Raw genomic sequence first — 20,457 nt, forward strand, 5'->3', positions numbered from 1 at the left:
GCTTGCTGTAATTTTTTGCAGGTTTAGGGTTTTGGCCAATTCTGATGCCTACATGTGCTAGGAGCAACACATTTCAATGATTGAATCAATCAAACACAGAGTCTTCTTAGTCTTGTCTCTGAGTCAAGTTCAAGTTTCTTAAGTCTTAATCATGAGTTTAAGTACTTAATTAAGGATTAGTAACTAGAATCCTTATAGTGATATCAGAGCAAATTTTTTCCTAGGACCCGAAGGTTGTGAGCCTCTCACCCTCGCCGCTACACTCTATCCCCTCTCTCGGAGTTGTATGGAAGCAGAAGAAAGGTGGTACACACCCAAACGAGCATGAGGTAACTTAAATTTATTCTCCTTCAATTATAGAAATAAAGGCCAGCAATATGGCTATGTGTGGCGTACCCAATGAATTTTGGGATCATTGTGCTAGTGCCCCTTAGCGTGCCCTTTCATTGGGATGTACCCCTTCGTTGGTGCCCCTTCACGTAATAAGATATTGAACCAGCAGGTAGCATGCCCCTTGTTCTCCGTGTTCGCACACCTTCCCAGAGGATTGCACCTTTTCGCCCCTCTAAGCTCGCACCCCTTCATTCGAGAGGGTACTGAACCGGCAGGTTGTAAGGGACAGCGGAAGTGAATGTTGAAACTTTGCTCAAGATGAGTGCTCCGAACTGTGCTCAAGGTTCCTTTTACTTATGGAAGGGAGAGCCTTCCATTCTTAATGAGAGAGTGCAATGCACACAAACAAAGTGAATGGACACTGTGAATGGAAGTGCATGAGACTGAGAGATAGAGGGAGAAGAGAATACCACACCAGAGACATTGTAAAACCCTCCTCCGAAGGCCCCACTCTCTATGGCGAGAGCGGTCTACTGATGATTGCACAAATCTCTACAATGCTTGGACTTGTCGACGACGATGAGACGGGCTGAAATCTGAAAATGCTAATGGCTGAAATCTGCAAATCTTTACCTGCTGAATTCAAACTCTATGTCGATGAGATGTCGGTGGCGACGATGCGACGACAACGCGGGGAAAACGCAAACGTTGAAATCTGCGTTTTCCGGGCTGAAACTGTAAACTTCGATGGATCCCACCGTGCGGCGAGGAACGGGCTGCAGGAAGGTGAGATCTGCAAGGTTCGGGACTTGTTCTGCTGTCTCTAAAGGCTGAAAACTGAAAACGCTGGTGTTTCTTGATGTTCCGTCGCGGTGAATCTGCAAAACGCTGAAGTGTGATGCTTACGCAAACTGCTGTGTCTGCTAATGCCGAAGCTGCTCTGTAAAGCAAAAACGCCAAGGCTTTGTGCTGCTGTTCTGCTACATCCAAAAACGCTAGGTCTTGCAATGTGAAAAACGCTAGGTCTTCTAATGGGGTTCTGCTGAGAAGTTGCCTGTTGAGCAAGGTGCTCCTGCTGCCTCTTCTACCAAAAAGTGCTAGCGCTAGGTTTGCTTATATACAAACTTAGCAAAATTGCCCTACCTACTTTCCAACAAAAGTCGCTTAAAAATAATAAGTGAAAAATGTCAAAAATAGGGAAAATAGGTCTATGCACTGTAAAAATGCTCCTGATGGGATCTGACTGGAATCTGATGGTCATGCTGTGTGCAACCAGAGAATATGCATCTAATTTAAGTGTCTAGACATGCACCGTCTGCGAACAGACTCACAAAGTGCCAAATCACTCCCTATTCTAGACTGACTTGATTGAACTGAACCCTTGTCATGTTGTAGCTTGTCCACGGACACATAGGGTTAGATGTGTCACGTGACATCTTGTTATGTCCCGCTCACAGGAGAGGGGATCTAGCCCAAATGCCGTCGGGATGGGCGCCCAGTGTCCGGGCGGACGTAGTGTGAACACGGCCAGTGTGGCTGGCCATTATTATAAAAGGGAGGCCAAGGCCTCATTTACAGTTATCGACCCCCACTGGCAGAGTGCCAGTGGTTAGCCCGTGAGGCTAGGAGTACGCGAGGTCACCTCGAGGAGGTGAGGTCGGGTGGTATGGGACGCTCGGTCTTACAAGTGTACGCCTACATCCTCGGACGCTGGCCCCAGCACGGGGGAGCTGCCGGATGGTGGCTATGGTTGGGTGGTTCGTCCGACGCGCATCTGTAGGCGGTCCGTGTGGCCGGGAGATCCTATCTCCTCGTTCGTTTCATGGTATCAGAGCCGGCTTGGCTGCACGAAGGACCATGTGCACACCTACGGAACGGTTCGGGTCAGAAAACCTCATGTTCGTGTAATTTTTTAGTGATTAAATTGCTGAAAATTACGTACTTTTCTTGTCGAAAGCATGTTTGCAGGTAAATAATACAGTTCGACTGCTGATTTTTGATAAAAATCAGCAAATTAACAGATGGGAGTGCTAGAAATTGCGAGATTTCCCATGAATTTACTTGTTCTCGATGAAAATCGACGTATTTTATCATTAATTTGTTGTTTTCAATTAAAATTCAGCATATGATATATTTTTACATCTCTCTGTAAGTCTCTCTGTGCGATGCAAGGAGAGAGAGAGAGAGAGAGAGAGGGAGATACCTCTCTGTGTCTGTTTCCTTCAGTTTGCAGGGAACCTTGCAGGAGAGAGAGTGACAGTTTGCGCAAGGAGAGAGAGAGAGAGAGAGAGAGAGAGAGAGAGAGAGAGAGAGAGCCAGCGTGGCTTCTCTCGCGTGGATTGCACAAGCGGGCAGCCTCCTTTCGTGTGTTAGCCACAAGCGGGCACAAGTCCCAAGGCGCCCCCTTTTCTCCACGCGTCGTTTATCTGCAAGCGTTGCCTTCGAAGAAAACCCACGCTGATGGTTTTATTTTTTTTAACGCTGGCACTTAAGAGTTGACAATGCTATCACTTAAGAGTTTATTTAAGTGGCCTTTTATTTTAAATGGACAAGACTTTTTTAGGCCAAAGTTTGAAACCTATAAGTTATTAAAAAACTCCCTTACAGAGTTGCAGAAACTTATAGAGACCTTATTTCTTCATTCTCCTGCTTCTCTCTCGCGCTTCCTCTCTCACACCTGCTCGCGCTCCCACCATCACCTGCTCGCGTTCCAACGCTCACGCCGACGCGTGGAGCTCCTCGAACTTCACTTTTTCGCGACCAACAAGTGCAGAAAAGGCCCAGTTTCGCGTGAATTTTCCAGTTTTTCACGCACTTCGCCATGGATTCCTCCAGCTCAGATGTGCAACGTGACGACGCGCCAGGTAACATCCAAATTCCCTTTACCCATGCTCTCTACACATGAATTACAAGCACTTTCCAGAGTTTCGACCAACGTGTTACCGCTCTGGAAAACGCGAATGTTCAGACGAACCTTCGCTTAGGCCTCTCTCGAAGGGGTTGTACAGGGGGTCAATTCCCGACTTTCTACTCTCGAAAATATGGCTCAGTCGACGACTGCGCGTATTTCCGAGGACGAAACCCATCTCCAGCATTTGCGGACACAGATTGCTGCTTTTGGGCGTTCGCAGCGTGGTCCGACTACCACAATTCCGTATAAAACTACAAATTTCTCAGGTGAAGAGAAGGAGTGTACGGAATTAGCTGTAGATAACTGGCTACACCAATGGACCACATACTTTGATCTCCATGGGGAGCATGACGAACGGAGGATTCAGACGATTCCTCTATATCTGCGCAGTAAGGCGCTTACCTGGTGGCGTGATATGACAGAGAAGCCTACGACGTGGGCTGACTTTTGCGTGAAATTCAAGAGGGATTTCGCCAAAATGGACCCTTTGAAAGCGTATGCCAAACTGCAGAGTCTTTCGATGAAAACTCTGTCTTTTGATAAATATACGACAGCTTTCAAGGATTCGCTCACCTTCTGCAAGGTGGATTCCACACACGCCGTGCACATGTACTTGCTGGGGTTACATGAAGATTACCGTTGGGCCTTGATCAAGGACAAAGCCCCGACTGATGTCGAGGATGCAGTGGCAAAGGCCAGGACGTTCCATTTGATAAATGGAACGAATTATGAGAAGAAAAGAATTGCAGACCATCAATCCGGTGAGGGTGCTTCGAGGAAGCGACCCCGATTCCAGCATAAGTCCAAATCACCGCCGAGATCTTCTCAGGAAAAGAAGAAAGCCAGAAATGCTTCAGTTGCTGATGCAGTGAAGAAGGGGGCTTGCTTCAGATGTGGCCAGACGGGTCACCAAATAAACGATTGCCCTAAGAAGAAAAAGACGCAGAAACCGCAAGGCCGTCCTTCGGTTCAGATCCACGAGATCTCAGGTAACTCTGATGTTGTTCAAGTTGAAATCCATCATTTAGCGCACAGTTCATGTACTAATTGTACTTTTAGCACCAAAGTGTTTGGTAAGCACGATCTTCTCCGTTTCCCCGAGAAGATCAATGGTCACGACGTGACCATACTCCTTGATAATGGAAGCTCACACAATTTTGTGGATGCAAAATTGGTGCAGAAACTGAACCTGCGGACGCAGGACAGTGACCATGAGTATCGCGTGAAGATGGCTTGTGGCGTGGATACGGATGTATAGAATCGAATGGTTCCAGACTTGTCACTCGAGCTGGCTGATTACAAAGAGAACCTGGACTTCCACATCATGCGCCTGGACAGAGCAGATGTTATTTTAGGAATTCCATGGTTTTATGATAAACAAGACTCATTGTATATAGACTATATACATCACTCTCTTGTTTTTGTTAAGCAGAACATGCCTCATGTATCTGTGTCGCTTTGTAATCAAAAGTCTGTAAATAATGGTTTTGCAATACCAGTTGTTACTGCTTTGGAAATGTATAAAGAAATAAAGTCTTCTGATGTTGACTTTTATCAATGTGTACATCTGCTTAGTTTGATTCATTAGTGCTTGGTACTTCTGTCACTGAATTTCGTAAAAATATTTCATGTTCTTCTGTTGAACTTGGGGCTTCCGACGAATCCAACTTTATCCGAGAAATCATGACTGATTTCAAGGATGATTTCCTAATGATCTACCTCTTGGCCTGCCGCCTTCGAGAGGAGTAGATCATGACATTGAGTTGGTGGCTGGTAGTCAGCCCTTCTCAAAGCAACCCTATCCATTTAGTAAAACCGAGGAGGACGAGATTCGGCGACAGCTCAAGGATTATCTCGACAGGGGTTTTGTTCGGCCTAGCAAATCCCCGTGGGGAGCGCCAGTGCTACTTTCTCGAAAGAAGGATAACACTATGCGCTTCTGCGTGGATTACAAGGGGTTAAATAAACTCACTGTCAAGAACAAGTATCCGCTCCCGCGCATGGACGATCTGATAGATCGGTTCCATGGAGCATCGTATTTTACGAAGATAGACCTGCGGTCAGGCTATCATCAGATACGGATCAAACTGGAAGATATTCCTAAGACAGGCTTCCATACACGTTATGGTCACTACTAGTTTTTGGTCTTGCCTTTTGGTTTGACCAATGCTCCAGCTACGTTCCAGCAGATGATGAATGATCTACTGAGACCATTTTTAGGCAACTTCGTTGTTGTATTTCTCAATGATATCTTGATCTACAGCCGAAGTTTGTCTGAGCACCTAGTGTATATACGCACTGTTCTCGAAGTACTGAGAACTGAGAAACTTTATGCTAAGGCTTCGAAGTGTGAATTCTTTAAAAAAGAGCTTCGGTACTTGGGTCACATCATTACTCGCGATGGAATTCGCGTTGACCCTGAAAAGTTAGATAAAGTGCGACATTGGCCCATTCTGAAGAATGTGCACCAAGTAAAGTCCTTTTTAGGCTTTACTGGCTTCTTTCGTAAGTTTATCAAGGATTACTCTAAAGTTGTTGCTCCGCTTATGCAACTTTTAAAAGGAGGGGTGAAAGGGCCAAAGACTTCGGGTCCTCGTCGTAAAGGTAATCCCCCTGTTGTCTAGAATGAGCGTCTCGACGAGAGCTTTCGGACACTAAAGCACTTGGTGACTACTGCGCCAATATTGCACATTGTGGATCCTAACAAACCGTTTGTGGTTGAAACGGATGCTAGCGATTATGCTATTGGTGCGGCGTTATACCAGGATGGACGTCCTGTTGCGTTTGAAAGCAAGAAGCTTTCTGACGCTGAGATGCGTTATCCAACGTACGAGAAGGAGCTTTACGCAGTAGTCCACACCCTGAGGAAATGGCGGCACTACTTGTATGGCTCTACGTTTGTTGCATGGACAGATCATCATTCCTTGCGCTATATCTGTGATCAGGGTGATCTCAGAGGCCGGAAGGCTAGATGGGTTGAGCTTATGCAAGAGTTTGACTTTGAGATCCGTTATAGAAAAGGATCCAGCAATCGAGTTGCCGATCCGCTCAGCAAGATTCCTGAGGTCAATGCCTTGTCTATGGCTGAAATCTCGACGGATTTCTATCTCTCTCTCCGAGGGCTATGTCGTTCCGATGGCCATTTTGGCAAGATATGGAACGAGGTCGAAGCGGGGCATGACTCGCATACAGGCTTGGGTGGTCCGGAGACCCAAGTGAGTCGTGCTGGAGAGACGAAACAGCGACAATATTCCATTAGAGGTGGACTATTGTTTAGAAATGGTAAAGTCTGCGTGTCGGAAATCGATGAGATTCGACAAAAGATTTTGTGCGAATGCCACGATGTTCCTAGCGCTGGGCACCCAGGCATCCAGAGAACTTTGGCTTTGGTCAAGCGATATTTCTATTGGCCAAGAATGCGCTCTTATATAGAGAGCTATGTGAAGAGATGCGCTCAGTGTCAGGTCAATAAGGCAGAGTGCCTTAGGAAAGCTGGCCTGCTACATCCATTGGAAATCCCAGATGCCAAGTGGCAGAGTATTTCCATGGACTTTATTGTTGGTTTGCCAAATACTAGTCGAGGCAATGACGCTATTTGGGTTGTGGTCGATAGACTCACAAAAATGGCGAAGTTTATACCAACGAAGTCGACAGTAAAAAGCCATGAGTTGGCGGTTTATTTGTCGATCGGCTTTATAAGCTGTATGGTCTCCCAGAGGACATCGTCAATGATCGAGATACTAAGTTCACTGGCCGATTTTGGCGAGATGTGTTCGCTCATCTTCAGACGAAGTTGAGTATGTTATCTTCTGACCATCCTGAGTCCAACGGACAAACTGAGAGGATAAATCAGACATTAAGAGGAATGTTGAGAGCCTATGTCTCTCATAGGCAATCTGATTGGGAAAGGTATCTTCCACAGTTAGAATTTGCCTATAATAGTGGTAAGCATTCTGCTACTGGATTTAGCCCGTTCATGCTGATATATGGATTTGAGCCTAAATCCCCAATTGCTATTGGCTTAGAGAAAGCCAAGGAACGCCAAGCTCGTGATTTCCTGTATGACATGCAGGAAATGCTCGAATTGGCTAAGGATAGTATAAGAACCGCTCATGACCGAGTTACTACTTATGCTAATCAAAAGAGATCTCCAAGGACTCTAGATGTGGGACAATGGGTCTATCTGAAGATACCCAAGGATTCCAAGACTATGCGAACAGGAAAGCATTATAAGCTTTCAGGTCGATATTGTGGTCCGTTCCTGATCACAAAGAAAATTGGCCAAGTTGCTTACAAACTGGCTCTTCCTTCGGATGTTACTGTACATCCAGTGTTTCATGTCAGTCGCCTTAAAGTGAAATTGGGCAAAGCTGATGTTTTTTTTTTTTTTTTTTTTTTTTTTTTGGAGAGAGTAGGAACTTGAAATTACAACTCACACACCCAACTCCGTGAGGTGGAGCATCCCAGCCGGTTAAGGGTGGCCAACCCATCATATGGACCATGGGAACAGTCCCTAAGGGCTTCATGTCACACGAGCTGTCAAGGAGGTTTGAACCCAAGACCTTGGACACAAGAGGCTCTTGCTCTATCAACTGAGCTAGCACTCGTTGACACGGCGAAGCTGATGTTGTCGTGCCTATCGAGGAAAATGTATGGCAAGATATGCAAACTGAGTACATTCCTCGAGAACCAGAAGCAGTTTTAGATCATCGTACCCGTCATTCTCGCCAAAAGGCTTATGACGAGTACTTAATTAAATGGAAGGGTCAATCTGAAAGGTTTGCTACTTGGAAACCTGTTAGAGCTTTGAAGGCTCAGTATCCCCACTTCATTGATGAGGACATCAATGGTTCTTAAGGGGGGAAGTATGTTATGTCCCGCTCACAGGAGAGGGGATCTAGCCCAGATGCCGTCGGGATGGGCGCCCAGTGTCCGGGCGGACGTAATGTGAACACGGCCAGTGTGGCCGGCCATTATTATAAAAGGGAGGCCAAGGCCTCATTTACAGTTATCGACCCCCACTGGCAGAGTGCCAGTGGTTAGCCCGTGAGGCTAGGAGTGCGCGAGGTCACCTCAAGGAGGTGAGGCCGGGTGGTATGGGACGCTCGGTCTTACAGGTGTACGCCTACATCCTCGGAGGCTGGCCCCAGCACGGGGGAGCTGCCGGATGATGGTGGCTATGGTCGGGTGGTTCGTCCGACGCGCATCTGTAGGCGGACCGTGTGGCAGGGAGATCCTATCTCCTCGTTCGTTTCACATCCCCTCCTTTTCAAAGTGAGGTACTGGTACCGAACTGTATGGCGTCGGGGGAGATCGCCAACAACATCCGGAATCCTCGAAAGGACTCTTCGCAAGCCCACTATGAGGTGTGGGTCGTACGATACTTGAACTTCATAAAGGTCTACAATGCCTTCTTCTTTGGGCCGCGCCGAAAGCAAGACAGTCATTTGAGTCTCCTTCAATGCTTCAACTTCGTCTATGGATGTAGGTCCATCTTCTTCAAGAATCTCCGAGGCTAAAAATTCCTGAAACCACTTCCAACACAAAAACATGAACATATCTACTCCATGTAAAGTGACTGGAAAAAATCTTGCCTTCCGCAAAGACTGTGCATGCAATGTAGATGAACAAAGAAACGGAGTGCTAAACCGTTCACCACACACACGCAAACAATGAGAGCGAATCTTTTTCTTCTGGTCTAAAGCAATCAACTGTGGCAATTCACAACGGAAATGCCCATGCTTGGTGCTCATACTTTCATGTGCTCTTTCTACAATTGTGTCGTGCCAAGGAAGAGACATGGAATGTGACTTCCTTGAATGCATACTTTTCAGCTTTTCATGAGAAATCCGCATACATCCATGCTCATTCATGAGGGAAACGTGCTCAACATACAATATGTCATGCCTAGGAAAAGGGATCACATAAAGACGCTAACTAAAATACAGGAAACCATCACGAATGAAACACTCGTACAATGCGTGCTGACTAATAATGCGAACACCTGATACTTCCTGTAAGGGTTCTTTGGACCTATGCTCGAGAGCCAAGGCCTGTTCGTCGTGTTTGATCGAATCTACCTGGGGGGTTGCTATGGACCTCGACTAAAGTCAAGATCGATTCTTCGTGATTGATCGAATCTGAAACGAGGTTAGCTTCGCTAGAAAAAGCATCAACAAAACCATCATCCTTGTGAACAATCACATCTTGATCATACAAATCATCATGCTTATGAGAAATCACATCTTGATCATGCAAATCATCATGCTTGTCATTGGCATCCAAATCATCATGCTCATCATTATCATTCAAATCATCATGCTTATCATCCTGCAAATCCCGTGTATCATGCTTTGGAGAAGACGAGACCGAGAGAGTCTTCTTCTCCTGAATTCGTTCAATCTTCGCCTGCACATTAGAAATGAGAGAGGGAGAATGAACAACTTGCTCTCCAGGAATGACAATGGAAGAGTCACTTTTGGCATTGAAAGTGAACGTATTTTCCGCCCAATCAATGACAGGGTTATGCTCACGAAACCATCGAATGCCCAAAATCATATCACATCTTCAAAGAGGAGAAACAATAAATTTTCTACGGAAAGCAGCTTGTTGAACTGTAAACAACACATCAAGGCACTCTTTCCTAATGCGAAAGTCCATACCGGAAGCGAAGCCAGAGACCTCGAGAGGAGATTTCTGACTAACCTCTAGGCGGGCTCTCTCAACAAGAGAGGGACTGATCACATCATGCATACTGCCTGGGTCAAACAATATGACAAAACGCTGCCCCGTCATATGCCGATAACATTTAATGAGAGACTCATCAATGGGAGGGTCATGAGAAACTTGGGGCACACTCGGGTTGTCATTGATTGCATTGACAGAGAAAGTGGGTTTTGTGGATTCTTTAGATTCATTCGATTCAAGCTTAGGACATGTTCTTTTTATGTGACCCTTAATGTGACTATGAAAACAACGACCTTCCTTAGAATCAGTGCTTTGCTCTTCCGATGTGATGTATCCTCCTAAAATTCCTTGTGCTACCTTTTCATCTGGAGTGAGCTTAAGTTTAGCAATTGTGTTAGCCTTACCCTTAGGTTCATTTTGAGAGTTCTTTTTTGAGAGACTGTTGGAAGATTGGTCAGAAGAGTTACCGTTCTTACCATTCTGAGGGTTCTGAGAAGTCTGGGAAGTACTTATCGAAGTCTTGTTCTCCTTAGGCTTTCCCATGTTGTGCTTCGAAGATCTCCTGTGCGAGAGTAATCGCTACCGCCTTGTTGAGATCGATTGGATCGAGCACCTCGACATCATACTTGATATACTCGTCCAATCCGTAAAGGAATGCCTCTTTGCGCTCATCATCCGACTTGCGTAATTGGGTACCTAGCTGCAAAACACGATTAGAGAAAGACATAACTGGCATACCATTTTGCTTGAGAGCGCGCCAATCGTCCTTCAATCGTGCGAGGTACTGAGGTTGCATAAACCGCGCCTTGAGCTTGTCTTCGAAATCAGCCCAATTGAAGGAAAGGGACGTGAATTTGTCGACTTCCTCTAGGTGCGCGGCTAACTGTGCCTCTTGCCATGGGTAGTACCAATTGATGGCATCACCGGCAAGATACATAGCTGCCGTCAAAACCTTGCTATTTCCTGTCTTCTTAGTTGTCGCAAAATAAGCATTAAATTGATGCAACCAAGAATGAATAACCGTAGCATCCATCTTACCATCATACTTACTGAAAGGCAACTTCTCTGTGATTGGGTTGTTGGAGTCCGCATCTCGGCTTGCGCCACTTGAGGAACTACCAACATCTTTGGCTGGTTCAGACTTCGAGGGAAGAACCTGTCAAACCAACTCTTGAGTGCGAAGGTCTCGCTGAACCTCCCGATCGGCCTTTAAGGCCGCTGGTCTTGCTTCGGCTTCCTCCTTTTGTTGTGCTTTTCTTTCTTTTCGTTCATCGCGCTCGCGTTCCAAGGCAATGCGAGTCGCTTCTTGTCGTGCCATCATGTCCATCATTGATTTGACCAAGGCCTCCATAGGATTTGGTGCAATCCCGGGCGTAGATGACATAGGGGGGAGAGTCAGGAAAACCTCCATGGTGAGGAAATTCTTCTTCACTACTTTCATGCCCATCACCTCCATGCTAAGTATCCATTCCGCTTCGGGTGATGACCATGCACTGTGATCTTTGGTTCTTAAGTTCACGAGGAACTTGGGTTCTTGTGGGTCTTGGGTTCTTGGGTTCTTGAGGGTCTTGAGGTTCTTGGGTTCTTGAGGGTCTTCTTTCGCTTGCAATCTGTGTTAGACAAGGATCTTCTCTTCACCCGAGTTCTGCTCTTTTCTGCAGGCACACCCCTTGGCGGTCTTGCACGCTCACACCAAGGTTGCTTTTTCCCAACTCACGTCGATTGGCCGGCCGCTAAGTGCACGGTCCGCTCTTAATGAGTGAAAAGAGGTACAGGGGGAGGCTCGACAAGCCCTTCTTTCTTGGGTTTCCTGTCACTCTTCAAAAACACGATTAGGAATCGACACGCCCAAGAGGTCTTGGGTTACGTGCGACCTCTACAAGCAAAAATAAAATTATATGGTTCTTGTGGTTCTTTCCTTGAGTGATACAGAACACTGCCAAAGCTCTGATACCAATGTAAGGTGCAGCGGAAGTGAATGTTGAAACTTAGCTCAAGATGAGTGCTCCGAACTGTGCTCAAGGTTCCTTTTACTTATGGAAGGGAGAGCCTTCCGTTTTTAATGAGAGAGTGCAATGGACACAAAGAAAGTGAATGGAAGTGCATGAGACTGAGAGATAGAGGGAGAAGAGAATACGACACCAGAGACGTTGTAAAACCCTCCTCCGAAGGCCCCACTCTCTATGGCGAGAGAGGTCTACTTATGATTGCACAAATCTCTACAATGCTTGGACTTGCCGACAATGAGGACGACAACGAGACGGGCTGAAATCTGAAAATGCTAATGGCTGAAATCTGCAAATCTTTATCTACTGAATTCTGACTCTATGTCGATGAGATGTCGGTGGCGACGATGCGACGACAACGCGCTGAAAACGCAAATGCTGAAATCTGCGTTTTCCGGGCTGAAACTGTAAACTTCGATGGATCCCACCATGCGGCGAGGAACGGCTGCGGCGGGAAGGTGAGATCTACGAGGTTCGGGACTTGTTCTACTGTGTCTAAAGGCTGAAAACGGAAACGCTGGTGTTTCTTGATGTTCCATCACGGTGAATCTGCAAAACGCTGAAGTGTGATGCTTATGCAAAAACGCTAGGGCTGAAAATCTGCTGCTGGAGGAAATCCACTAACGCTAGAGCTGATCTGCTGTCGTCAAGTGGATCTGCTGTGTCTGCTAATGTCGAAGCTGCTCTGCAATGCAAAAACGCCAAGGCTTTGTGCTGCTATTCTGCTACATCCAAAAACGCTAGGTCTTGCAATCTGCAAAACACTAGGTCTTATGATGGGGTTCTGCTGAGAAGTTGCTTGTTGAGCAAGGTGCTCCTACTACCTCTTCTGCCAGAAAATGCTAGCGATAGATTTGCTTATATACAAACTTAGCAAAATTGCCCTACCTACTTTCCAACAAAAGTCGCTTAAAAATAGTAAGTGAAAAATGTCAAAAATAGGGAAAATAGGTCTATGCACTGTAAAAATGCTCCTGATGGGATCTGACTGGAAGCTGATGGTCATGCTGTGTGCAACCAGAGGATATGCATCTAATCTAAGTGTCTGGACATGCACGGTCTGCGAACAAACTCACAAAGTGCCAGATCACTTCCTATTCTAGACTGACTTGACTGAACTGAACCCTTGTCATGTTAGCTTGTCCACGGACACATAGGGTTGGATGTGTCACGTGGCACAGGTGGCTACCCCCTTCCCAAGGTTCGCACCCCTTCTCTCTCGCTAGAACCCCTTCCCCAAGAGCCATGCCCCTTTGTGCAAATCGATGGGCTGCAATTACTGGGCTGCTTTGCTGAAATTTTCACGCACCCCTTCGCCAATGCTCGCACCTCTTCACGGAGAGCCATGCCCTTGTGCAAAACGTTAGCTTGAAATCGCTGAATTGCTGAAATCATTGGGCTGAACTCAGCATTGGTTGAACCTTTTCGCTAGTCTTTTGTTTTACATAAGAGAATCAGCAACGCTTAACTTTTTTTTAAATAAGCCAAAGGTTTTAGTTAAGTGGCCGGCCAATCCCAAATTGGCCCGATCGTCCCAAATTTAATAAAGTGTGGATACAGCACTGATCTTATAATTATAAAAATCACAAAATGATCAGCGCCAACCAGATTTGCTCCCTCTCCCTCAGCGCTGGCACACTCTTCTCCACCACTCTGCACACGCGATGGCAAACGAATTCTTCGACGCGCCTGTGACGTACCTCTTGTATGTAGACGAGGTCCCCAAAGAAGACTTTCCGGCCAATCCTCTTCTTTCATAGAAGGTTATTGTCATTCTAGAACCACACCTACCCGAGCCGGAGGTCGTCGTAATTCCTGATTCCCTAACTCCAGAGCTGGAACCCGCTCCAGAAACAGTTTCTGCTTTCGAAGTATCAGTTCGTGAGCTTATTCTAAGTTATCAGTTACTTTTGTTGTGCAGCCAGCATGGCTGAATCAAAAGATGGTGATAGCAATACTAAACCCGAGGATCCGATAGCAGTTCTCAAAAAACAGATGGCAACAATTTCAACAAACCTCGGATCGATTCACACTCGCTTACATCAAATGTAGATGCAAACCTCTTCTCGGAGTCACCCAACTACTTTTCGAACTATACATGTTGCTTCTTTGCCATCTTCTTCCGACGCTTCAGTGGTCGACCAAGAAGAACCACTCAAACAAAAGCCTTCGGAACTCAAATTTTCTCACCCAAAGCATGGTTTCTCAGAGACAACTAGACACAAAGTACCTTCGTGCGAGCAGCAAAAGTCTCAGCATGAATATTCTTGAAAATGCTACAGTTCTAAGCAACCAACTTCTTATCGGAATCATCAGCAACAAAAGCAGCAACATGAAGCTGTTAAGTATGGAGCCTGATTTACCCTTGTAATTTTCTGTGGTAAAAGCGCACATTTGTAAGGCCCCCATTATGAGGAGAAGCCATCGTGCGTGAAGGAAAATCACTCGCCGGAAACCAAAATTTTCACGGCCAAAAAATCAGGGGCAACTTTAGGGACAAGCCCTAAGACTTTTTTTTTCCTCGCTGGAATATTCTTTTTCGCCGGAATATTATGGCCGGACGGCGGCCGGAAAGTGGTCGGAAATCGATTGGTTGGTTGGCCGGTGGCCGACCGATGACCGGTGGTCGGAAGTCAATGGCCGGTGGCCGGTGGCCGAATTCAAAAGCTAATTTGTCTACACAAGGACGGCCACACATGGACGGATTGGAGGGTCCGATTTGGACTTATTCACACAAGGACGGCTATACATGGCTGCCTCTCATGAGAGAGGGCAACCCCTTTTGTCCTATAAAAGGAGGCCATTTCTACACACATTTCATAGTGTGAAGTTGATGCAACAAGGTGAGTGTGAGGTGGTGAGAGTGAAGCAAGGCGGGAGCTCCATTAAGGGTATAATCCCTTTGTAAACTACTTCTTGTTTTGAAATACTAAAGCCATTGAGTGGCTGCTTTCCTGTGGATGTAGCCCACATTGGGTGAACCACGTATATCGTGTGCTCTCTCTCTCTCTCTACTCTATAATCTCGTGTATGTAAATCTGTCTCTCTCCATTAAGTAATCTACTCAATTATCTATTTAGCTACGTCTTATTTCCTAACAGAAGCTTCCAAAGGATCATCACCCATATCAAGATGGGCTTACTTAGTGGCACATATATCCGACCCTAGTCAAGTACTCGCTCGTGAACGTTGCGATGCTGGACAAGTTCCCCCTCGCGAGCCATGCCCTACATTTAAGTCTTTCTTGTCTGATGGTGGTAAAGTTAAAGATTTATTGATCATTTCCATGTGCAAGAGGATCCTTCAAAGGTCTAAGAGGCAGCAGCTCACTCGACCTCCCCCTTCTCGATTGGAAGCCTTAATACCTGTTGAGGAAGTTGAAGATTCAGAAGATTCCAGTTCTTAAGTGACAACCAACAGGCACATAACCCCTTGCAACAGTCTCAGATTCCTCAAGCAGGCAAGCAAGTTTTGCCTACAAAATCAGGAGGTCCCTTCATCAACAGACTACTTAACAGCAAGACCTACACTTGCTACAAAGTAATTATGCCGCTCTTAATAAGACACAATAATATAGCACTCTAGATTTCTCTAATCTCTTACAAAGCTCCAATACACTTGCTACAAAGTATCTATGCCACTCTTAATAAGAGACAGTAACATAGCACTCTAGATTTCTCTAAGCTCTTACAAAGCTCCTATAAAGACTTCCTTTTTATCTTCTTGTAATAACAGGTGATCCCAAATCATCAAAGACTAGTTTCGAACCGTTAGCCGATCTCTACGGTTTCAATGGCCGAACGGAATCCAAATACAACAAAATCTAACAACTGAAAAAAGCAAAAGAGTATCATTGTGTGCGGCCATTATGCGTACAGAGCAAGCAGCAATGCCATCAAACAAAATGTGGAGAAGGAAGAGAAAAACGCACTACTAACATGATTATACTTAACCTCCAGAAACCCAAAAAATGCTCAGTAAAACAAGCAATGCATAGGGACTTTTGCAGGTTAGTTATCACTGCTTGCAATCTCCTCATACAACAAGGGGGGAAATTGGGTGAGTACCAGATGGAAGAAGGTGATCAGGTGATCTATCAATTTTGTGTGTGTGTGTGTGTGTGTGTGTGTGTGTGTGTGTGTGTGTGTGTGTGTGAGAGAGAGAGAGAGAGAGTACTAACCAGTGGGCGTAAAACTCAACAATTGCCCAGCGCGCGGGAGCTGCCAACAATGAGGAGTTGAATGAGGCAGCGTCAAGCTCAGCCGCGAAGTCTTGGGCACCTGGGTCATGGTCCAAGCTCCGCGATACCACTCCATTGTGACAAAAGACTAGCAAAGACAGAAAAACCTGTAAAATGCGCAGGATTTGGACACAGCTCAATCGCTCCATGGGATCCAAACGCATGCAATACTGTGCTTATAATTCTGGAGTTTTTCGTGTTCAAGACATGACGACATGAGTGTTGATTGACAATTTGGGCCAGAAGATTAAAGTTAAAGTTAAGCGTCGATTGAGATGTTGACCTACCAATACAAAGTCACACACCAAGCATGCAAATCAAGGCAACATTGCTTCAAAAAAAAAAAAAAAAAAGCTTCCAAAACCTGATTTAAATTCAAGTCTACATTCATCCAATTTTTGTGAGCTCTTAATATACGTTTTAGAGGTAGATCTAAAGGTGGGTTACACTTAACCTAGGTTTTCTTTTAAATAGGATCATGGTACAATTGATCAAAGCAATTGATTGGGATTTTTGTTTTGGTCACAATAGAATGGGTCAACATCCTAATTTTTTGGCTTCTAAAAGAAGCCTCAGAGGAGAGGAGAGTTGGGTTACACAAACTTTCAATGTTTTCATGATGATTGAGACTTACCTTAAATGTTATTTCAATTTTAAAATAGTAAATGGATCTTTTTATCTGACCTTTCATTTCACATCTTAACATGTCTTGACTTTTCTTCCATTCTATTGTTTTAAAATGTTATGGTGAAGCTTTACCTTTCATAATTCTAATAAATTCTATAGATACACAAACACATTTCACGTTTTATTTCATAGTTTCACATGGCTTAACTATTCTTGCATTCTGTAAATTAATTCTAGTCAATATTCGAGAACGTCTCTTTTCTTAAGCGATCATCGGCCGAGTTTCCTACTCACAAAGAAGTGAACCGGAAATACTAGCATAAATATAAAAATTTGCAAGATTTTGAACTATTTTCTCACATATTTCCTTGCTTTTCTTGCTTTTATCATGGTTTACAACCGGCTAGTCTCGATTTTCAACCAGCTCAAGGCTAAGCTGAGGCAATCCTTTCCTGAACACTGATTCCAGTTTAACTCAACCTAATGACTTGATCGCCCCCTTTTATCTTTTAGAAAGGCAGCGTGACCCTTTCACTTGTTTTTTTTTTTAACAGAAAACATTTTTAAACCTAGAGTTTTTTGTCGTGTTGAACACCCTTTTTGCCCTTAACTAAAAAGAGAGATTTTATTTTTTTGAGGTAAAGAATCTTGGAATGGTGGGACCTAAGTTTCTTGTCTCTTGTCTTGGGAAACAATATGGGTCTATGACCCCTTTCTGCAGTAGGGTTTGAGTGGGGCTAATGTGTAGTATTCTTTTCCTAAAGCTTTTAGGTACATTGCAGGTGAGACCTTGCAAGCAGTTGTAAACACGGCACATATTTCGAAGGAAGCACAACCCTTGTGCTATACCACTACTTTGCCATAGCTCTCCGCTTGCTGCTATTGCTCATGAGCATTGTTCATTAAAGCTTTGCCAATAGGACACGCATTCATGCTCACATCCATATGTGTTCTAGTGAAGGTCTTACTCTGTTAAAACACAAGGGTCGCTTGCAAATGGATTGTCGACATATATGGGGGGTTGTGTCTCTCCTTATATGCCTAGGTTCAAACAAAGGTATCACCAAAAATCTCTCTCTCTCTCTCTCTCTCTCTCTCTCTCTCTCTCTCTCTCTCTCTCTCTCTCTCTCTCTCTCTCGTGCCTCCTCCTTTTCCAATTTACAAGAAGGTTTATGTAGTGTTTTTGCTAGTATTGAAGACCACACCATCCACCAATGAGAGATAGCCAAGTGGCGATGGCCCTCTGCAAACTAGCAATACCACTGAAAGGTAGGGCAACATAAGGTGGGCTTACCAAATTCCTAGTGGGTACAAAGAAAGTTTTCCATTGTTTGCAAAATTGATGCAAGCCATCATGTATCATGCCCCATATACCATCCTTTTGCGCCACCCCATCTAAGCATGAAACTTGATAGCCTCATAAGTCGTAGGTATTTCTTTGATTACAATAGGGATTTTTATTACGTACTAGAGCAAGTGGAGATAGCTTCATGCTTGAGCCTTTATGAAGAGCTTCTCTCACTTAAATTATTTTATAAATAACTCACTAAAAATCACATATATGCGTACACGGGGACAGGATAGCCGAGAGAGAGAGAGAGAGAGAGAAGACGAGGAGGAAGAGAAAATAAAAATGAAAATCGAGATAAGGGTTACATCATTAAGGCTTAACCAACTGAGCTATGCTCTTTGGGTCAATGCATGTCTTTCCCTTTGATGCATTAGAAGAAGAAGAAGAGGATTTTAACGTCGTAGGAAACTATCCCAAGAGACCTTAAAGATCTATCCGACGAGGAAAGTTGAACTCAAGACCTGTTATTCAAGAGGGAAATGGCATAACCAATCTACCACACTTGGGTGATAGAAAGGTTATACCATTTTCCTCTTTTTATTAGCGCGCACACACACCCACACACCCCCAAGAAGAAGAGTATTTTAACGTCGTAGGAAACTATCCCAAGAGACCTTAAAGATCTATCCGATGAGGAAAGTTGAACTCAAGACCTGTTATTCAAGAGAAAAATGGCATAACCAATCTACCACACTTGGGTGATAGAAAGGTTATACCATTTTCCTCTTTTTATTAGCGCGCACACACACACACACACACACACACACCTAAGAAGAAGAGTATTTTAACGTCGTAGGAAACTATAAAGATTTATCCGAGGAGGAAAGTTGAACTCAAGACCTGTTATTCAAGAGGGAAATGGCATAACCAATCTACCACACTTGGATGATAGAAAGGTTATACCATTTTCCTCTTTTTATTAGCACACACACACACACACCCTTGAGAAGAAGAGTATTTTAACATCGTAGGAAACTATCCCAAGAGACCTTAAAGATCTATCCGACGAGGAAAGTTGAACTCAAGACCTGTTATTCAAGAGGGAAATGGCATAACCAATCTACCACACTTGGGTGATAGAGAGGTTAGAGAAAATCCCTTATTAGGAATCAATGCTTGTGAGTGTGCGAATGCGGTGCATCTGCGGAGAGAGAGAGAGAGAGAGAGAGAGATCCCAATCCTCACTCCATCACTACCGGAACTAGTCATATGGATGCGTCAATCCTGAATCTAGGGTAGTTGTCACTCCCCCATCATCCATAGGGACTATATCCACATGTCTTGGCATCACCCTATCAGTCTCTAGCATGAGCATGTCAAAGAATTCCATATCTCTCATCTCCATGGTAGGAGACATCCTTGTCCTAAGACAATTGTCCTAAGACGATCAATCTATTGTGTCTCACTAGAGCATGGCCACTCTAACTCTACATCTACAAGCATGTCATACACAACACTCTGGAGCTCATCCGCAAAAGTACATGTCAACAAAGTCACTAAGACTGCGTTGTCTCGCACATGTGACTCAGTGCTCTGCTCCCTGACTGGCAATGCATCGAAATCCGTCACCACCACTGTGACTGCTCTAGTCGTGCACTCAAAGAGCTGTCCTAATCTACATGTATGTCCTCAAACCCTGCATGCAGAACGAGCGAAGTGTCACACTGCTCATCAGCAAAGTGTACTCGCCTAGACTACGAACGTTTGCATGGCAATGGACTCACAGACTATGGTGTCTCTGACACCAAGAATGTAGAGAAGAGTCAAACGAGCACCACGATAGCCTAGCGCTATCAAAAGCGAACCTCTCCTCATCAAGTAAGACTCATCGGTCAACTGAACATGACACCCATGATCTCTAAGCAATGAGATGGAGGGAACCTCTAGAAGTAGGAGGGTCTACCATACTTGTATTCTCGGAAACATCCAATGGAATCCTAGGCTATCTTCAATGCCTGAAACAATGCCTCCTCATGTGCCCTGGTCTGCCACAATGCCAACAAATCACATGTCTACGTCTCAGAGATCTGCCTAATACACCAAATTGTGTATCCAATGATGAATTGTCACTGCAAGATGCCATAACTAAGTGCAAAACGAGTATATAGATCAGTCCAAACAAAGTGTAAATGCACTGTCCCACAAGAGCATAACCACTCAACACAATGCAAAAGAAAACAATTTGATCAAACACCTGCCACCAAAACTATGGCAGATATCTCATAAAGCACATAAACCTCTACCAAAACCAAGAGCCAATCATGCATAAATCATGACCATGTGCAATGAGAGCACAAGCAAA

The 20,457-nt window shown here is 44.8% G+C and overlaps 1 protein-coding gene across 3 annotated transcripts in view; it reads right to left on the reverse strand.

Annotated features, from left to right (window-relative positions):
* LOC147432938 (sulfhydryl oxidase 1-like) overlaps window positions 1-16,225 on the reverse strand; it is a 50,813-nt gene extending 34,588 nt beyond the window's left edge. For 2 of the 3 annotated variants that reach the window (XM_086492681.1, XM_086492684.1), the window contains exon 1: window positions 16,118-16,225. The gene's annotated coding sequence lies outside the window, so the exon portion shown is untranslated. The remainder of the gene's footprint in view (window positions 1-16,117) is intronic. The other variant, XM_086492682.1, reaches the window with a different exon arrangement.
* Window positions 16,226-20,457: the final 4,232 nt, after the last annotated feature.

Source organism: Adiantum capillus-veneris, chromosome 20 (assembly GCF_014529385.1).
Source record: "Adiantum capillus-veneris isolate H3 chromosome 20, ASM1452938v2, whole genome shotgun sequence".
Classification (NCBI taxonomy): domain Eukaryota; kingdom Viridiplantae; phylum Streptophyta; class Polypodiopsida; order Polypodiales; family Pteridaceae; genus Adiantum; species Adiantum capillus-veneris.